Source organism: Mytilus edulis, chromosome 5 (genome assembly GCF_963676685.1).
Source record: "Mytilus edulis chromosome 5, xbMytEdul2.2, whole genome shotgun sequence".
Taxonomy (NCBI): Eukaryota; Metazoa; Mollusca; class Bivalvia; order Mytilida; family Mytilidae; genus Mytilus; species Mytilus edulis.
Genome location: NC_092348.1, coordinates 9,158,959 through 9,175,589, shown reverse-complemented (window position 1 = coordinate 9,175,589; position 16,631 = coordinate 9,158,959). Strand labels below are relative to the sequence as shown.

At 31.2% G+C, this 16,631-nt stretch overlaps 1 long non-coding RNA gene across 2 annotated transcripts in view; it reads left to right on the top strand.

Annotated features, from left to right (window-relative positions):
* Window positions 1-7,230: 7,230 nt before the first annotated feature.
* LOC139522897 (uncharacterized) overlaps window positions 7,231-16,631 on the top strand; it is an 85,983-nt gene continuing 76,582 nt past the window's right edge. Inside the window, exons 1-5 of one of the 2 annotated variants that reach the window (XR_011664513.1) lie at window positions 7,231-7,276; window positions 8,071-8,154; window positions 9,450-9,555; window positions 9,881-9,956; window positions 11,796-11,847. This is a non-coding gene — a long non-coding RNA (uncharacterized lncRNA). Of the gene's footprint in view, window positions 7,277-8,070; window positions 8,155-9,449; window positions 9,556-9,880; window positions 9,957-11,795; window positions 11,848-16,631 lie in introns of those variants that run through there. The other variant, XR_011664514.1, reaches the window with a different exon arrangement.

The window sequence follows — 16,631 nt, the reverse complement described above, 5'->3', positions numbered from 1 at the left end:
ATCCATATATCAATATTGGTAAAACCATTTAGTCAAATAAATCAAGTTGACATTCTATTGACAAATTGTTTTGTCTACCTTTTTTTAAAACACTATACATAGCTTTTGTAGCTTGTTCTTTTAAATATTTTTTATTTGATAAAAAGGATCCACTTCTACATGTTCTAGAAAATAAAATACCTAAATATTTGTATTCTTTTACAATTTCAATGTCGTTACAATTAACTGTGAACTTGAGATTTGCTGGCATTCTGCCACTCGAAAAGATCAAAACTTTAGTTTTACTTGTATTGATTTTATTGATACACGTATGTTGTACTGTTACACTACTGTTCAATGTAAGATTGAGGATTGGTGCCTTCAAACAATGTTATCTTGTAAACAAATGTTTAATTGTATGCGTGTCTTAATTTCAAGGACTTAACCTCTTTCCTCCAAATAATTTAGTTAATTCGTTGTCTTTTGATTGCATAATATATAAAATTCTATGCATTCCTTATCAAATTCTTTTAAAAAGTTGAAAGTATTCATCGCTGTATATATAAAATATTTCCAATAAATAAAATCATCATAGATACCAGGATAAAATTTTGTCTTTACGCCACACGAGCAAAGAGCAGACGTCTACAAAAGTCATAAGTGACGCTCGAATCCCAAAAAATAAAAGACCAAATAAATTACGAAATTAGAGAGCATTGAGGACCAAAATGCCTTAAATTTTAGCCAAATACAGCTAACGTAATCTGAGGTAGAAAAGCCTTAGTATTTCACAAATTCTAAAGTTTTATAGACAGTTAATCTATAAACATGACGATATCCATGATAATTCATGTCAACACAGAAGCGTTGACTATAATTGACTGGTGATACACTAAATAACTGTACAACCTAAAATGAAAATGGATAATTACACAAACATTTGTTTAATATAAAAAAACATGTGAATATGCAAGATGCTGACGATTCATAGTTCATAAATAAAGTGCTTAAACTAAATCATGTTAGATTAAATTATGTAAAACGAGTGATTGGTGAAAAAAAATGTTAATCCAATTCTTGAACCAATGACTGCATATATCTTAAACTGAGTCATCTCTGCACGATTTTTTTTTCCATCTGATCCATATCGTATTATCGTCAAAAAATTATTTAACTTGGTCAATATGGCAGCTAATTCATGGTCATGTTTTAAAACCGACATCTACTGATTGTCACTGTCATATACAGTCAACAAAGAAGCATGAATATTAAGGTAAGACCGTGTTGAACATGTACAATAAGATATATTCAATTTATTTAGATGACGGAGCGATGTTCACGTTTGTTGACTCTCTCTGCCAGTTTGATTTTCCCGTTCGCACTTGCGTATGACAATTTCAGATTTAAACATGAAAGGCCACGCTTAATGCATATGGAAAAATGTCGGCGAATTTTTGGTTGTAATTTAACAATAATTTTAAAAGATAATGCATAATAATTTTTTTTATCAATTTAAAGTTTCAAATGACTTTAATCCAAAAATCCAAACAACAACAAAAAAACCGAACAATTGATATGTGCTATAACATCAATGGTAGGCGTTGTTAAACTGGAAAAAAAAACTAGAACAATATGAGACTTTTAACGATAGACGATAGCCAGTACAAGGATAGTTTATCAAACGTCTATCATAAGTTGCTTACGTTCATGAACTTTTGATGTCATGCCACAAACACACAAAACGAAATCGTTGTATTCCTTAATAATGAATTACAGATTTTGTCTTATCAATTGGAAATTCTAAATCGTATATCAATATTTCAAACAATGATTGGGCCGGAGCTTGAGATCTTTGAGTGTTATGACTTTTTTTTTAAGAGGAATGCAAGTGTTAGGTTTAGCTAGTTATAAAACCAGGTTCAATTCACCATTTTCTACATAAAAATGCCTGCACCAAGAAGTCAACAATTTGACAGTTGCTATCCTTTCGTTTGATGTGTTTGGCAATTTTATTAGGGACTTTCGTTTTTTAATATTCCTCTGAGTTCAGTATTTTTTTTTATTTTACTGTTGATTATATGGTTGTTTTGTTATTGCCCTATATCAATTTGTTCCGCTTACCTCTTGTCACTGTAGAAGATGATAGGAGCGTGCACTAGTGCATTATCTTCAACCATAGAAGTTGCTACCACGGATATTACACTGTCTGGCCCTGTCTAGTTTGACAAGTACATGAAGTAATTAATGAACGAAAAAATCAAATTGCTAGTTCTATCACCATGAAATTCTTTGTTTTGCAAATTTATCAGGTATAATTATATATTTGCTATGATGCATTGTCGTAAATTTTATTCTTTTTCTGTCTTTAAAAAAAACAGTGATTGATTAATTGCTGCTTAATTAACTGTAAAACACGTATAACAAAAAAGATCATGTGATTAATGGCTGTTTAACGTTCAAACCACAAACAACAACAATAGGTGTTAAATTATATTTGTATATTCAGAAAAGAGTGCACTTATTGCTTTAATGTTAAATTAGACAAGTTTCATATAAGTTTTGCAATGCTATGTGCAAACTTACTTCAAATGTCTTCAAATAAAATACCATTTTGTCTTTAAAATAATCACTGTTATCTACTGTGCCTAACGTTCCCATGATTACTCAATATTAGTTCCAATGTAATTTATCAACTTATGTATTCTTGTACTGAGTAGTACATTCCGATTTAAACAGGATAAAAGGATCAATGAAACAAGCTGTTACTGCAGGTCGAAAAATAAAAAAAAAACAATATATTGAACAAAACGACACACGACTAAAAATCCAACAGGAGTTACCAAAAACGACAACAAATAAACCCCGTTCGTTTTTTTTCTTTCTCAGAAACTCCCTGATCAAATGGCAAACTTATAATCTTTATACACATCAAACAAAGGGATAACAACTGTCATAATCTGGACTCTTAATAGATCTTTAGTGTACAAACAGTGTAAAGCTCTGTCATCTTGCAATAATAGTAAAACCTATGACTTTTTCTACATTTTACACAATTTCCAACATTACAGACTCATTGGTCATTTCTATAAAAAAAAATTAAATCACAAAACACTGAACTAAGATGAAGATCTAATCGGACAGTCCATAATCACATGGCAAAATCAAATTATAAAACACATCAAAAACGAATGGACAAGAACTGTCATATTCCTGACTTGGTACAGGCATTTTCAAATGTAGAAAATGGTGGATTATACGTGGTTTTATAGCGCTATACCTCTCACTTTGATGACAATCTCGTCAAATTCCGTTATATTTACAATGATACGTGAATGTTTTCAAAAGTATTGATTATTCTAAGTACTAAGGACTTTCTTACATGTATCACAAGCATAAATTACCCTAGTCGTATTTGGCACAACATTTTGGAATTTGGTCAATACTATACCTGTTCGGTGCTCTTAATCATGTTAATATTTTGATCTGAATATCACTAATGAGGCTTATGCCGGCGTCACATATTGACATATAGACCGGTGTGCACCAGACGTAGAGAGAAAATTTGCAAAATCCGTATACGTTAGTTGCACGCTAGAGGAAAGCTATGCAATCGTTTCATTTTTTATGAGACACGTTTATGGCATGTTGTATACGCTTCACGAAGTTCCTGCACGAAGTCTAGATGTAAATCAAAATCTGAAGCAAACGCAACTGTATTCGATGTATCCGTTATTTCTTTATCGGTCAGAAAGTTATCACTGCGTTTAAATGAGTTTCACCACAGAAATTTTTTATCCTTGAAATTTTTTTTAAAAGAAGTTTTAATCATCATGATTCACATCCTAAATCCTGTGTTAGTTTCTACAAAATATGATTTAGCGATAGTTCTAAATGCCGTCAAATGATTTGCGAGTTTCTTATAATAAAATTGAAAAGTAAAGATTCTACAGCATTAAAAGAGCAAGTCAATCATTTATGCTATCTAGTCACTAATGATCGATGCCAAACATTTTGTGAAATCTAAGCTTGATTGCGTTTATAACAAACATGAATCATATATTTGCATGTAGTCAAGATGAATAGAGAATCACTGCTTTACACGTTTGGTTTACATTATATGCTTTTGTCAGACGTTTATGCACTCATTTAATAATACATTGTTAAAACTTCTGTGAAGGATATACGCCGATAACTGTCTATTCCGTAAAAAGATTTGACATATTTGAGGACGAAGGCCAAGGACCAGTTCAATATTCTACGGCATGAACTGTTAGAGGCGTATATCTTACTTAAAACATTGTACAATTAGGTGTTCTGTTGTCAATCAATGTATTGTTCCCCTCATAAAATTTTAAAGAATTATGATCCAATTATTATATCTTTAACCTGCAAAAACTAATACTTAAAGTTATATTATAAAAATGTTTCGCCATGAAAACAGCTGTTCAAAATTCATAAAACGATTGAGAAAAAAACAAATTCAAATTACAAACTAAAACTGAGGGAAACACATCAAATATAAGAGGAGAACAACGACACAACAGAAACACAATATTAAAATGTAACACATACAGAAACGAACTATAATATAACAATGGCCATTTTCCTGACTTGGTACAGGACATTTTAATTTAAAAAAATGGTGGGTTGAACCTGTTGTTTTGGAATGCCAAACCTCCCGCTTTTATGGTAATGTTAAGTATAACATTAAAATGACAACATTAAATGACAGGACTACAAAACAAATAAATGGGAGAACATATAGGACAGAGAAACACACAAATAATAGCTACATGTATGTCGTTAGTGATAATTCCCTATTTTTAATTAGTTCGATGCAGAAAAGATTGTATGTTAAAATTTACAAACTACCTAAAAACATATTTAACAAACATATGATTAAATGTTTTTTTTTTTATTTTGTAAAAGTGCGAGTCGTACACACGATTAATTGTTTCTCATATTTATCTTCGTTGATAAGCGAATTTTGCATGATATTTCTATACAGGCAATAATACTTAATATTTAAATTAAAAAAAAGCTTTCAAATTAACGCCAACACATCAAAATTTAAAAAAAAAGTCATCTTCCTAGTTCATGAAAGAGTAATCGATTTGTACTTTATACAAAGGCTGAGGTTTTGGTTGTTGATCAAATTCTTTATTAAATAATCTGTCAAAGGAACAATATGTTGGTTGCACATCAACTCTTGGTTAGAACAACTTCTTCCGATGAACAATGTCTCTTTGTTGTGGTAATACAATTATTTCTTTGTGGTCCGAGTAATGCCACACGATCTATCAAGGATTTAAAGCATTGTCATTTTTTCTCATTTTCATTGTTGGTGAAAAATGATATTACGAAAAATGAGAGTAACACAGATATCGATGTATATTCCAAAGGATATACAAAATCTTGTGCAAGAAAAAAACCGAAACAAAGTACTGATGCTAGTGTTGAAATCAATTCAAGTTTTTTGTTCAAGAAACTGCTTTGGTGTTACGAAATAATGGTATAGATGTGACGTGAATGGAACAAAAATGTGTAATTGTTGATTGTTTCTTTGGTGTAATTGTTTTTTTCAAAATGAAGAACAAATTAAGTACCTTATTGTTTTTTTATTATTCCTTTAACTAGCCTTGACCTGAAAGAATCAATTATGCTACCTTCAGCTGCCCAATATGTTTAAGAAATTAGAGGCTTGTTCCTTAATATATTAGACAGATAAAGGTAACATAATGGTTTCTTACAGGTATAACATTGTCCAATCACTGAAATAAATGGAAAAGGTTACATCAATACAGTGTCGTCGCAACAAGGTTTAAAATTAGAAAAAGTCACAGGAAAGATATATGTTTTATTCGTGTCAAGGCTCTGTCGCCATTTTCTACATTGATAGTCATCGATTTAGGTAAAGGAAAGAGGTATAAGACACCAAGGTCAAACCCTGGAATTCAGTATTAATTGTTTATACTTACATTTATAACAAGACATTAAAATGCAATAATTCATCTAAAAGGGTAAATCATAAAAAAATGGGATCTTCTTTCAATGTTTAAGATACCTTCAGTGTATGTAGAAACAACCTTATATTGTTGATATTTCAAAACGTTCAACAAAACCCCTTTTTAAATTTAAACATCAATTTTAACAGTAATCAACGCTTGGCTTGGTGTTTTGAAATAGCCTATTCCATAGATGACGTGATTTAGATGTGGACACTCAAATTATCATGTCCGCTTTTCCAAAATTTGACCTTTAGAATAAAACTTTTTCCCAGGCTTGTATGAACATGAGGAACACAACGGGTGCCACATTTGCATCAGAATCTTAGATACACCCCCCTCCCCCAATTTTGGTAGGGTTCGTGTTTCTCAGTCTTTACTGTTTTATGTTGTGTTTTGTGTACTATTGTTTATCTGATGGTCGTCTTTGTTTTTAACCATTGCATTGGTCAGTCTGTATATTTTACCTTTTTTTTTTTAAAGTATAAACAATCTTAGACTCTTTGACATGTAAATATATTTAACAAAAATTGTATTTTCTACAGTTAATACAAGTGTTGCCCATTTCAAATTAAAAGGCAAATTGAACGAGTTCGGTATGTTTTGTTTTAAAAAAAAGTCTTACGTAGTTACAACTTTCTTGTCTTAGTGAGGGGTGAATCCGCATTTGGTAATAATAAAATTAATTTCAATAAAAAAACACTGTAAATGTAATGATAATAGCAACTAATAGAAAAATAATCAATAGGTGATCGAACAACACAAACGATGAACTCAAGCGTATTCACGAATAAAGGTTTTGTTCAGTCACTCATTTTTGTTTTTTTCTATAATGTAATTCCTCGATTAATTATTCAATAATGATTAATATTGTGAGAAAAATAAAAAAAGAAGATGTGGTATGATTGCCAATAACTGTAATCGTTAAAAGCATTATACTATGATTTTTATTATTAGTTTTGTTATTAATATTATTGTTCAGTTGAGTCTGGCATTAAGTCGAAGCCAAACACCTAATTATCGCGTAGTTGCAAAAAAAACATTGACAAATATCGTAATAGTAAACAAGTAAAACGTGCTTAATTTCTTCAAATTCTTGATAAAATACCACCTTGAATCCATCATATGTGTCTTATTTTTATCTTTTTTGTTGACCAAAAGATAGAAATTTTTGCTTGGTTATATGTTTGCATTGATCTATCATATTTTTTTATTATTATTCATAAATATATATATATAAAGCGATGTTGTGTTGTTTGTTTAACAGTTGGATCCATCGTAAATCGTTGAAGGTAAGTCAGTATCTATAAGTAATAGTTAATAGCAGTGCATGGCAGCATAGCATACGAAAACTACTTAAGAGAGCTCCAAAAAATTCGTATTACATGTCGTTATGGTCAATTTTGTTTAAAATAATGTTCCAGTTCTTGAGTGTTTCTGGATACTGAAGCGATTCATTTAGTTAAAATGAATATTCAGCTACGTTATTTAATGTTTTTAGGTTAAAGGAATCATATGAGCAGGCTATTATGGTTTATACACAGTTTTTATTTAGTAGAAAAGACCGACATGGTAAAACAAAATGAAAATAGTAAAACCATTACTAATACAATTCCATTTAAACATTCTCGTTATTGTTAAACAATACACAAAATACACAAAATAACGCAAACTCAATACACATTCAATAATCTTGTATGTATGCCTTAAGTAAAAAGATGATACATGTGGACATTTTATTTCGTTTATTTAGCTGAGCAGTTAAATTCAAAACCTCCTTCTACCCATGACATTCAAAAAATATGGTATCACATGAATATTCATGAAACCACAGTATAAAGTAATATAAACCAGCCCAATAGTTGTATTGATTGATTTATAAGTTACCATGCGATCGGTAATGTATAATTATGTACAATTCAAGTTCGCAATATTCGTGCTTTCATGATCCTCATTCAAACAATGTTTGTTCACTAAAATATAACAATATTTTCACTGTTGGATAAAAGTCATCGTCAACAGCATCTTTTATATTTACTTAATGTAGCATAAAAGGATGTAGGCATTATATTTTGCTCTATTGTAGGAAGTACAGTTTTACTGACGCGGCCATAGGAATATAACATGAAGTTCTCATTGTTGATGCTGATATTTTTTGTCATAGCAACAGGTATTAACTAATGAGAAAATCTATGTAAGATTGAGATGGGTATATAGTTTGATTTGTAGATTGGTCCAACTTTATCAAAAGGTAGCAACTGCATCAATAATTACTTTCCGAAATAAAAGTACATGCAATAGCACAATTAAAATCTCAAAATAACATCTAGTTAGTAAATTAGTAAAATTTCGAAACTAATTCAGACATCATTATACCTTTTCAGGAGTCGCAAAATGAAATAACATTTCAGCATTCAATGCAAGACGCTTAAAAAAGATTAAGCATTCATTCAACTAGTAAATTACAAGCAAGATTTCAGTTTTAATATTGATTAATTTTTAAAAAAAAAGATTGCATAGAACAATTCATCAGACGTTAACATGATAATATTATTTTTATGTGATAACGTAATAAATCAGGCGTAGAAATACGGATTTGGCTTAACCAAAATCGTCACACTGTGAACAAGTCATATAAAACCTCAAATAATAAAAAAAATGAAACATATATTTTTTATAACAAAATGGATAGTTTCCATTACTAAACTTATGTTCATATACTTTTTTCTGAAGACAATTCTTTAATTTGTCCCTATTTAGAAGAAGTTTCCTTTTTTTATTACTTGCTTCCAAGAAGCAATTTGCCGATATATTTTCCGTATGCATAGTGACCTTAGAGTGAACACTCTCGTTTAAATCCTGTGATTGCAATACGCATGGATCTGTCACTTAAATAAACAATTATGTTGTTGTACATGTTAAACACGTGCTCAATAGCCGTGCTTTTTGTTGATTGTTCGGAAGGTGACAATCGGTAAACTTCGGAGTCAAAACACGGCATTTAATGAGTTGCCATATTTGTTAAATCATAACAGACAGAGAGAAAAAAAGTTGAAGATTATACAATGTATTTACGTGAAAAATGATAAAATCGTGCACAGAAGACTAAGTTTATGACATATACATGCATTGGTTCAAGAATTGGATAAACCTTATTTTTCACCAGTCACTCGTTTCATATGACTTTAAATCCAGCCAAAACATCTTTTGCAGTTATATCTTACACATATGAAAGCTTAAATGTCGACCAATATTCAATCTTAATTCAATGTGTTTTCTTTACGTTTGTATATGATTGAAATAATCTTTGTGTACCTATTGATAAAGACCATCGTTACAAATAAGTGCCATGTAACTAATTTCAGCCTGATATTACTGTTCGAGATCAAATGAGAAATATAAACTATTTACTGCAAAAGAAATTCTTTCTTTGCCTAAGCATTTCATTTTTTTTTTCAATTGTAGATAATGTGTTTTCCCAATGTCCTAACTGCCCATGTTTCCCGACGAACCAATTGGTTTGTTCAACCTATGGTGTGACCTTTAACAATGCATGTTATATGCAATGCTAGTAAGTATGTTCGTAAAACAGAAATATGTCAAATATCTAAATTAAATTATATAATAATATTGTTATATTACGAAGAATTAAGGTTGATTTTATGTGTAGGCTTATTCAAAAGATATATATGTTCATTACAATTCATTGATTACCAATGTTTTTTTTATTTCGTAATAAACGATATAAAATGAATTTCCGTGTTAAAAGAAACCTCTCCTCAAGGTTTGAGGGGTAAACATACATTTTTTCGATTAACAATAAGTATACAAAAACACTGAACATTCTCCTTGAAACAGTCCATGACCGACGTGATATCATATACGTTTTATTACAGTTTCCAAACTTTTGCCTGCAATGGTCGATGTCCATGTCCCACTCCACCTCCACCACCAACTGTGTAGTAGACAAAGGTTAGTAAAAATATTGAAGAGTTAAGTTTTCTCTATTTTTTAAAGAATAGATATATGAATAAAAATAAACTATTTCATATGGCGAATTGTCTCAAACGAAAATCAAAATTACAAATTACAGATTCACACTTTTTTATAGTTCGTTCTTATGTTGTTCTGTCACACTACTGGCAAAGATTAGGTGGAATGTTGGGATCCCGCTAACATGTTTAACCCCGCCACATTCTGAATGTATGTGACTGTCCCAAATAAGGAGCCTATAATTTAGTGGTGTCGTTTGTTGACGTGTTACATACATGTTTTTGTTCATTGTTTGTACATACATTTGGCTGTTAACTTTATCGTTCATATTGTTATACATTTTCATTTCGGGGCCTTTTACAGTTGACTATGCGGTATGGGCATTGCTCAGTGTTGAAGGCTATAATTATTAATGCCTGTGTCATTTGGTCTCTTTTGGAGAGTTGTCTCATTGGCAATTCATACCACATCAATTTTCTTATTTTACTTAATATCAACCCAACTTTGAACTTTGGAAATAAATCTTATATAAAAAAGTAAAGTGATGTGGTAGTGTTGCCAATGAGACCACAATCCACAAATAAAGTTGATGTACGCAATTATAGATAACAATACGGCATTTAACAATTTGAAAAACATATACGTATAGTCGGCAATAAAAGGCCACGTGAGTTAAAAAACTGAGTTAATCCTATTGAGAAATCTAACGGCCGTGTACATGTCATACAAACCAATTGATGTAAAAAATATGACACACATGAATCAACGGCAGCTAGTGAACTACTGGCTCCTGACTTTGATCAGGCTCATAAAGAAAATGGCATGGTGGAACATGTTTGTGACCTATCAATCCCCCTCCATCTAGTAAAGGATAGAAGGACTACAGCACAAAATAATAGCATAATATTTAAATCATATGAAAATGGTTCAACTCATTAGATTATTACACATTAAAATGAAAATATAAAACCAAAACACAGACCGCACATACAAATCCATTTATACAGTCCTAACAAACAAAAAAAGACACATCGTACAGTTACGGACATTTATTTCAAAGCCAAATAACAACTAATAATGAAATCGTGTGTCTTAAACTAATATATCAATAAGTAAACGCGTCCGACATGCAATGGATTTATAGACGTCTTTCATAGTAAGAGATATAAAATGCCTATGTGCAATGCCAAAATATTGGTATGACAAGATAGTTGTACCGTGCAAGTCAAGTGCATATGTCTATATAAGTTCTATCTAGTATGCAAATATTAATCAGAAATCCGTCAGATGAAGCCAATATTCTGATATCTTGAATTTAAAATTTTAATGATTTAATGACTAAAGTATCTTCAGTTGTTACACATTTATCTAACCGGTCGTGTATTGATAGTTGTATATTCTAAATTGCCCTGAAGTCCTTTAACATCTTACAAGTACTAAAATCGAAACTAAAAGTCACGAAGAACATATTTCATTTGAAGGCTTTTATCTCTGATATATAGTTAATAATTCCAAGTCAACGGCTGTCATACTGAAAAAGGATATTCGCCTCCAGATATATAATACATTGACGTTCATGTTTGAATTAATCACATCAATGCAGAAAACTATATAATGATCATGAATGTACCATGCCGATTTTGGCTTTATGTATTTTATGGAATTTTTATCCGGAAGTTTACAACCTTAAATGAAATGAGAACGATTTATTTCTTTATTTAAAGTTGATCCTGTTCTATTCATTATTTACAAGAGTTAATTGGACTTATAGCAATGTTTTAGAATTAAAATAATCGAAAAGGCACATTTCTTTTTCAGCACCAAGGGAGTCTGAAATATCATGAAATGTATTAAAATTTTAAAAAATTGACATTGTAATTCGTCTTGTCTACTGGTTATGGAAAAAAGGAGTAAGATAAGAGTTTAAAGTCATTTAAACTATCTTGCATGGTTGATGTTGATGTTTATATGATGGTCTATGTGACAACTCTAACGACATCAATTCCCCATAGGCTAACCATAAGTATATACAATTCATTAAAAATCTAGTCAAACAATCTGGATATACAGTGGAGATCACTTCTAACCTCTCATTAGAACTGTCAGAATATTCTGTCATAGAACTGTTCTAACCTGTCCTAGAACAGTTCTAGCTAGAACAGTTCTACCCTAGAACTGTTCTAGGTAGAACTGTCAGGATCAGTTCTAGGTAGAACTGACTAAATCAGTTCTAGGTAGAACTGTCAGGATCAGTTCTAGGGTAGAACTGTCAGGATCAGTTCTAGGTAGAACTGACCAAATCAGTTCTAACCGTAGAACTGTCAGCAGAACTGACTAAATCAGTCAGGACTGTAGAACAGTTCTAAATGACGTCACTGCAGAAAGGGCAATTTAGAATTTAGAAGAAAAAATCAGTTCCAATTACTTTATCTATATATAATAGCAGATTTTTCTATATTTTTTACTGATCAAAATTTACATATACAAATATCGGTGGATAGGAGGTTATCCAACTCATCGGAGAAATATTTTTATGAGATTGCAAATGAAACATCATTGTTTACGTTTCTTCGTTCCCCGGTTTTAACAGTCTCTTCGTAAATATAACTCTGCATTTAATTCAAGTAAATTTAATCTTAATTTACCTTGTTTGCCTTGGATTTACATTCATGATTTAAGATTCTGTTTGGACAAATGCTCAAACGAAAATTGTACAGTGGATGAATTATGGTATATCATAGTAATGAACACAGCCGTGTTGTTAAACGCAAGAAAACTATGTACATTTGCACCTCGAGATTTGCACTGAGGTCTCAGATTTGCATTATCTCGTTGCCAAACTTATCCATAACGATAATGAATAATATCTGGGAGTCTGGAACGTCAGAAAAAATATACTCGATCTGAACATGAATGAAATATTTGCCACTGGACGTAAGGCTACAAACAAAACCAATCATCTTCCTTCTTCAAATTATATTAACAGTATAGTCAGTATACCTTTCCAAGAAGAGAACTTCTCATACATGTACTTTTCATTTTAAAATAAAGTATATGAATCAGTGATGTGAGTGTTGGATGATGCCCTTAAATAGTTCTGTTTAAAAAAAAACCATCATGAACTACTGACTAAATAAAAATTCACTTTTTGTGACGGTTCATTATTTAATAATTTAAGTTTGGATGTAATGGGTCTTCTGTCATTATTGTGTTATCAGCGCCCATAGACATAAGTTAGTCATGTTTGTTCAATTTCCAATATTGCAGTTATTTATATACATTATATATACTACAGTAAAAAAAATATAACCGAAGTACTGTTCAACTATATAGACTCACATAAAAAAGCAAATATGGTCAGTTTTGGTTGATGCGGTCAAAATATTTTATTATACAACTCAGTCTGAAGTATGAAAACTACTGATATTTGTTTACGATTCAATACTTTCAATAAAAAGAGGATATACTGGCACTATAAATTCATGCGAAAAATTTTGAGGTCATTGTTTTCCAATATTGCTGTAACTTGTATATTACAATCCCTCTTGACCTAAAATTAGAACTGAATTACTGTGCAGCTTTATAGATTTGCAGAAAGAAAGAGAAAATAAGGTCAGTTTAGATTGATGCGGTCAAAAGATTTTATTACACTACTCAGTCTGAAGTATGAAAACTACTGATATTTGTTTAGGATTCAATACTTTGAATAAAAAGAGGACATGCTGGCACTATAAATTCATGCGTACACAATTTTGAGGTCATTGTTTTCCAATATTGCTATAACTTGTATATATTACAGTCCCTCTTGACCTAAAATTATAACTGAATTACTGTACAGCACCCTTTTTATGGAAGATCAATGCATTTGAATGAGGACAATAAATTTTAGTTGGACCCCCCCCCCCCCCCCCTTTTTTTTTAAACTGCTGGATCCGTCCCTGGTTGTTTGGGCCGGAATAACGTATTACATTAATGTCAGATAATTTTGTTATGTAAAACGAGTCATCCTGACTCCCCGAATGACAAATGTAAAATAAATGAAATAATAATGCCCCCCCCCCCCCCCCCCCCCAATATTAACGGCTTAATTTATGTTCAAAAAATGAAAGAAAAACAAATAATTTATGTAACACATCAACAAAGAAAATCACTGAATAACAGGCTCCTGACTTGGAACAGGCACATACATGCAGAATATGGCGAGGTTAAACATGTTCTCTTGGGTAAGCGGAAGAAGGGATCCCGTAGACCGCCCTACGTCACGATTCATGAATTATGCATATTCTATTTATAGGCTATTTATAAACGATTCTGAAAATATTTATTCTAAAAATAGAATATTATCAACATGTACAACTATTAAAAAAACCGATTTAAAATCATTAACTTTCATGTAACACGGTGAATTTGCTTTATTTATTTTTTTATCACATGAAAAAAACGAAAATGTACCGCATTACAGTAGCATATATCATAGTACAAATATATATACAGATTCCTCCTTTTAAAATACACATGATACATTTCATCATGTTCATATAGATATGATAAACAGTAGTATTTAGTGCCTTAATTATGTTGTAAAGACCTGTAAATGTCACATGCACGTGGTCCCATGGCTTTGGATATACTATTAAGTTAATAATATTTTTATTATCCGTTTAAAAGAGTATTTTTATGTAGGCAAATTGAAAAAAGTCATGTCACTGAGCTTACACATGTTAAACATGTTACACGTACTAAGGCTTTCCAGGAGACAGTGTGAGAGGGTGTTTAAACTGGTCTGCGTTTAAAGAAACGAATCTGTAATGTGACCCCCTGTTGTCTGACCATTTTACTATTGCTGGACGTTCTATAGGAACCATTGTTACTTGTTTACAATAAAGCTACTGTTAGGGCGTTCTACAGGATCCCCTGGTCGTTCTACATGATCCCCTGGTGTCTGAACCTTATATATCTACTACAAAACGTTCTATAGGATCCATTATATTGTTTGTTTATCATGTATACACTAAAGGACGTTCTACAGGATCCACATGGGCAGTCTACAGGATCCCTTGTTGTCTGAATATTATATATATATATCTACTATATATAGTATAGAACGTTCTATAGGAACAAGTTTTTGGTCAGGATTCTTCTGAAAAAGCTCATACCAAATTTCTAAAATATATTCTTGGTGTAAACAGAAAGTCAAGTAATATATGTGTAATGTCAGAGATTGGTAGATTTCCTATGTATTTTACTATAATTTTATCAATGTTAAAATATTGTCATAGACTGGAACGTTTGAAAGAAGGATTATTATTTGATGCATTTATATGTTGTAAACATACAGTTACATAGTTCTAAATGTAAATACATGGTATTCTAGTATAGATTATATTCAGAGAGATTGAATTACCAAATTTTGACCAATCAATTGGTTCTTTATGTCAGTATGTTAAAAATAAACTATGTAAAAGTAATTTCACATTTTGGAATAAACTGAAGTATCAAACAATTAACTCCGAAAAAGGGAAAAAATTGTTTTAAAAAATAAAAATATTTAGAATTACAAGACTTAAAAAAAGACAGTCAATTTGTAAATTAAGAATAAGCGCTCACTCTTTAAAAGTTGAGACAAACAGAAATTTAAAAAAACATGTAGAATGATCTAATTGCTCACTCGGTAAAGTTGAAGATGAGCTTCATTTTTTATTAGAATGCCCTCTTTGTGATATTCAAAGGGACGATTTCTTCCAAGACATTTCTAACAATTGTTATAATTTTATAAATTTAAATAAATCTTCTGAATTTTATGGCTCTTGACCCAAGAAAATGTTACTCTTATGGAAAAACTGGGCTGTTATATTGGTGACTTTTTTTAATTAAGGAGATCAGATATGAACACTGACACTAAGTCAAGTAAACAATTTGAGAATAAATACATATATAATGTAATTTTATTATTCTTTTATTCACAATATATATGTGGTTTTTGGCTTGATTCTGACCAATGCTTATATTCCAAATATATATGTATATGCCTCTATTATTGTTGTTGTTACCAATTATGTAAATCAATTGTATCTGATTCTATGCCCTTTATGGGCCCCGTAATTTTTGGAAAAATATGTATAGGATCCCATATTGTTTGTTTATCATGAATATATTAAAGGGTGTGTTCTCCAGATCCCCTGTTGTCTGAACATAATATATTAACTATAGAACGTTCTTTAGGATACCCTATTGTTTGTTTCTGATGTATCTACTAGGCTAAGAGAACGGTCTATAGAATCCCCTGTTGTTTGTTTATCATGTTTATACTAGAGGACTCTCTACTGGATCCCTTGGTTGGTCTGTGGGATCCCCTGTTTTCTCAAAATTATATATAAACTATAGAACGTTCTATAGGATACCCTATTGTTTGTTTTTGATGTATCTACTAGGCTAAGAGAACGTTCTACAGGATCCCCTGTTGTTTGTTCTTCAAGTGTATACTATAGGGCGTTCTACAGGATCCCCTAGGCGGTCTACAGGATCCCCTAGGCGGTCTACAGGATCCCCTGTTTTCCTAACATTATATATCTACTATAGGACGTTCTATAGGGCCCCCTGTTGTTTGTTGTTCATGTTTATACTATAGGGCGTTCTACAGTATCCCCTGGGCGG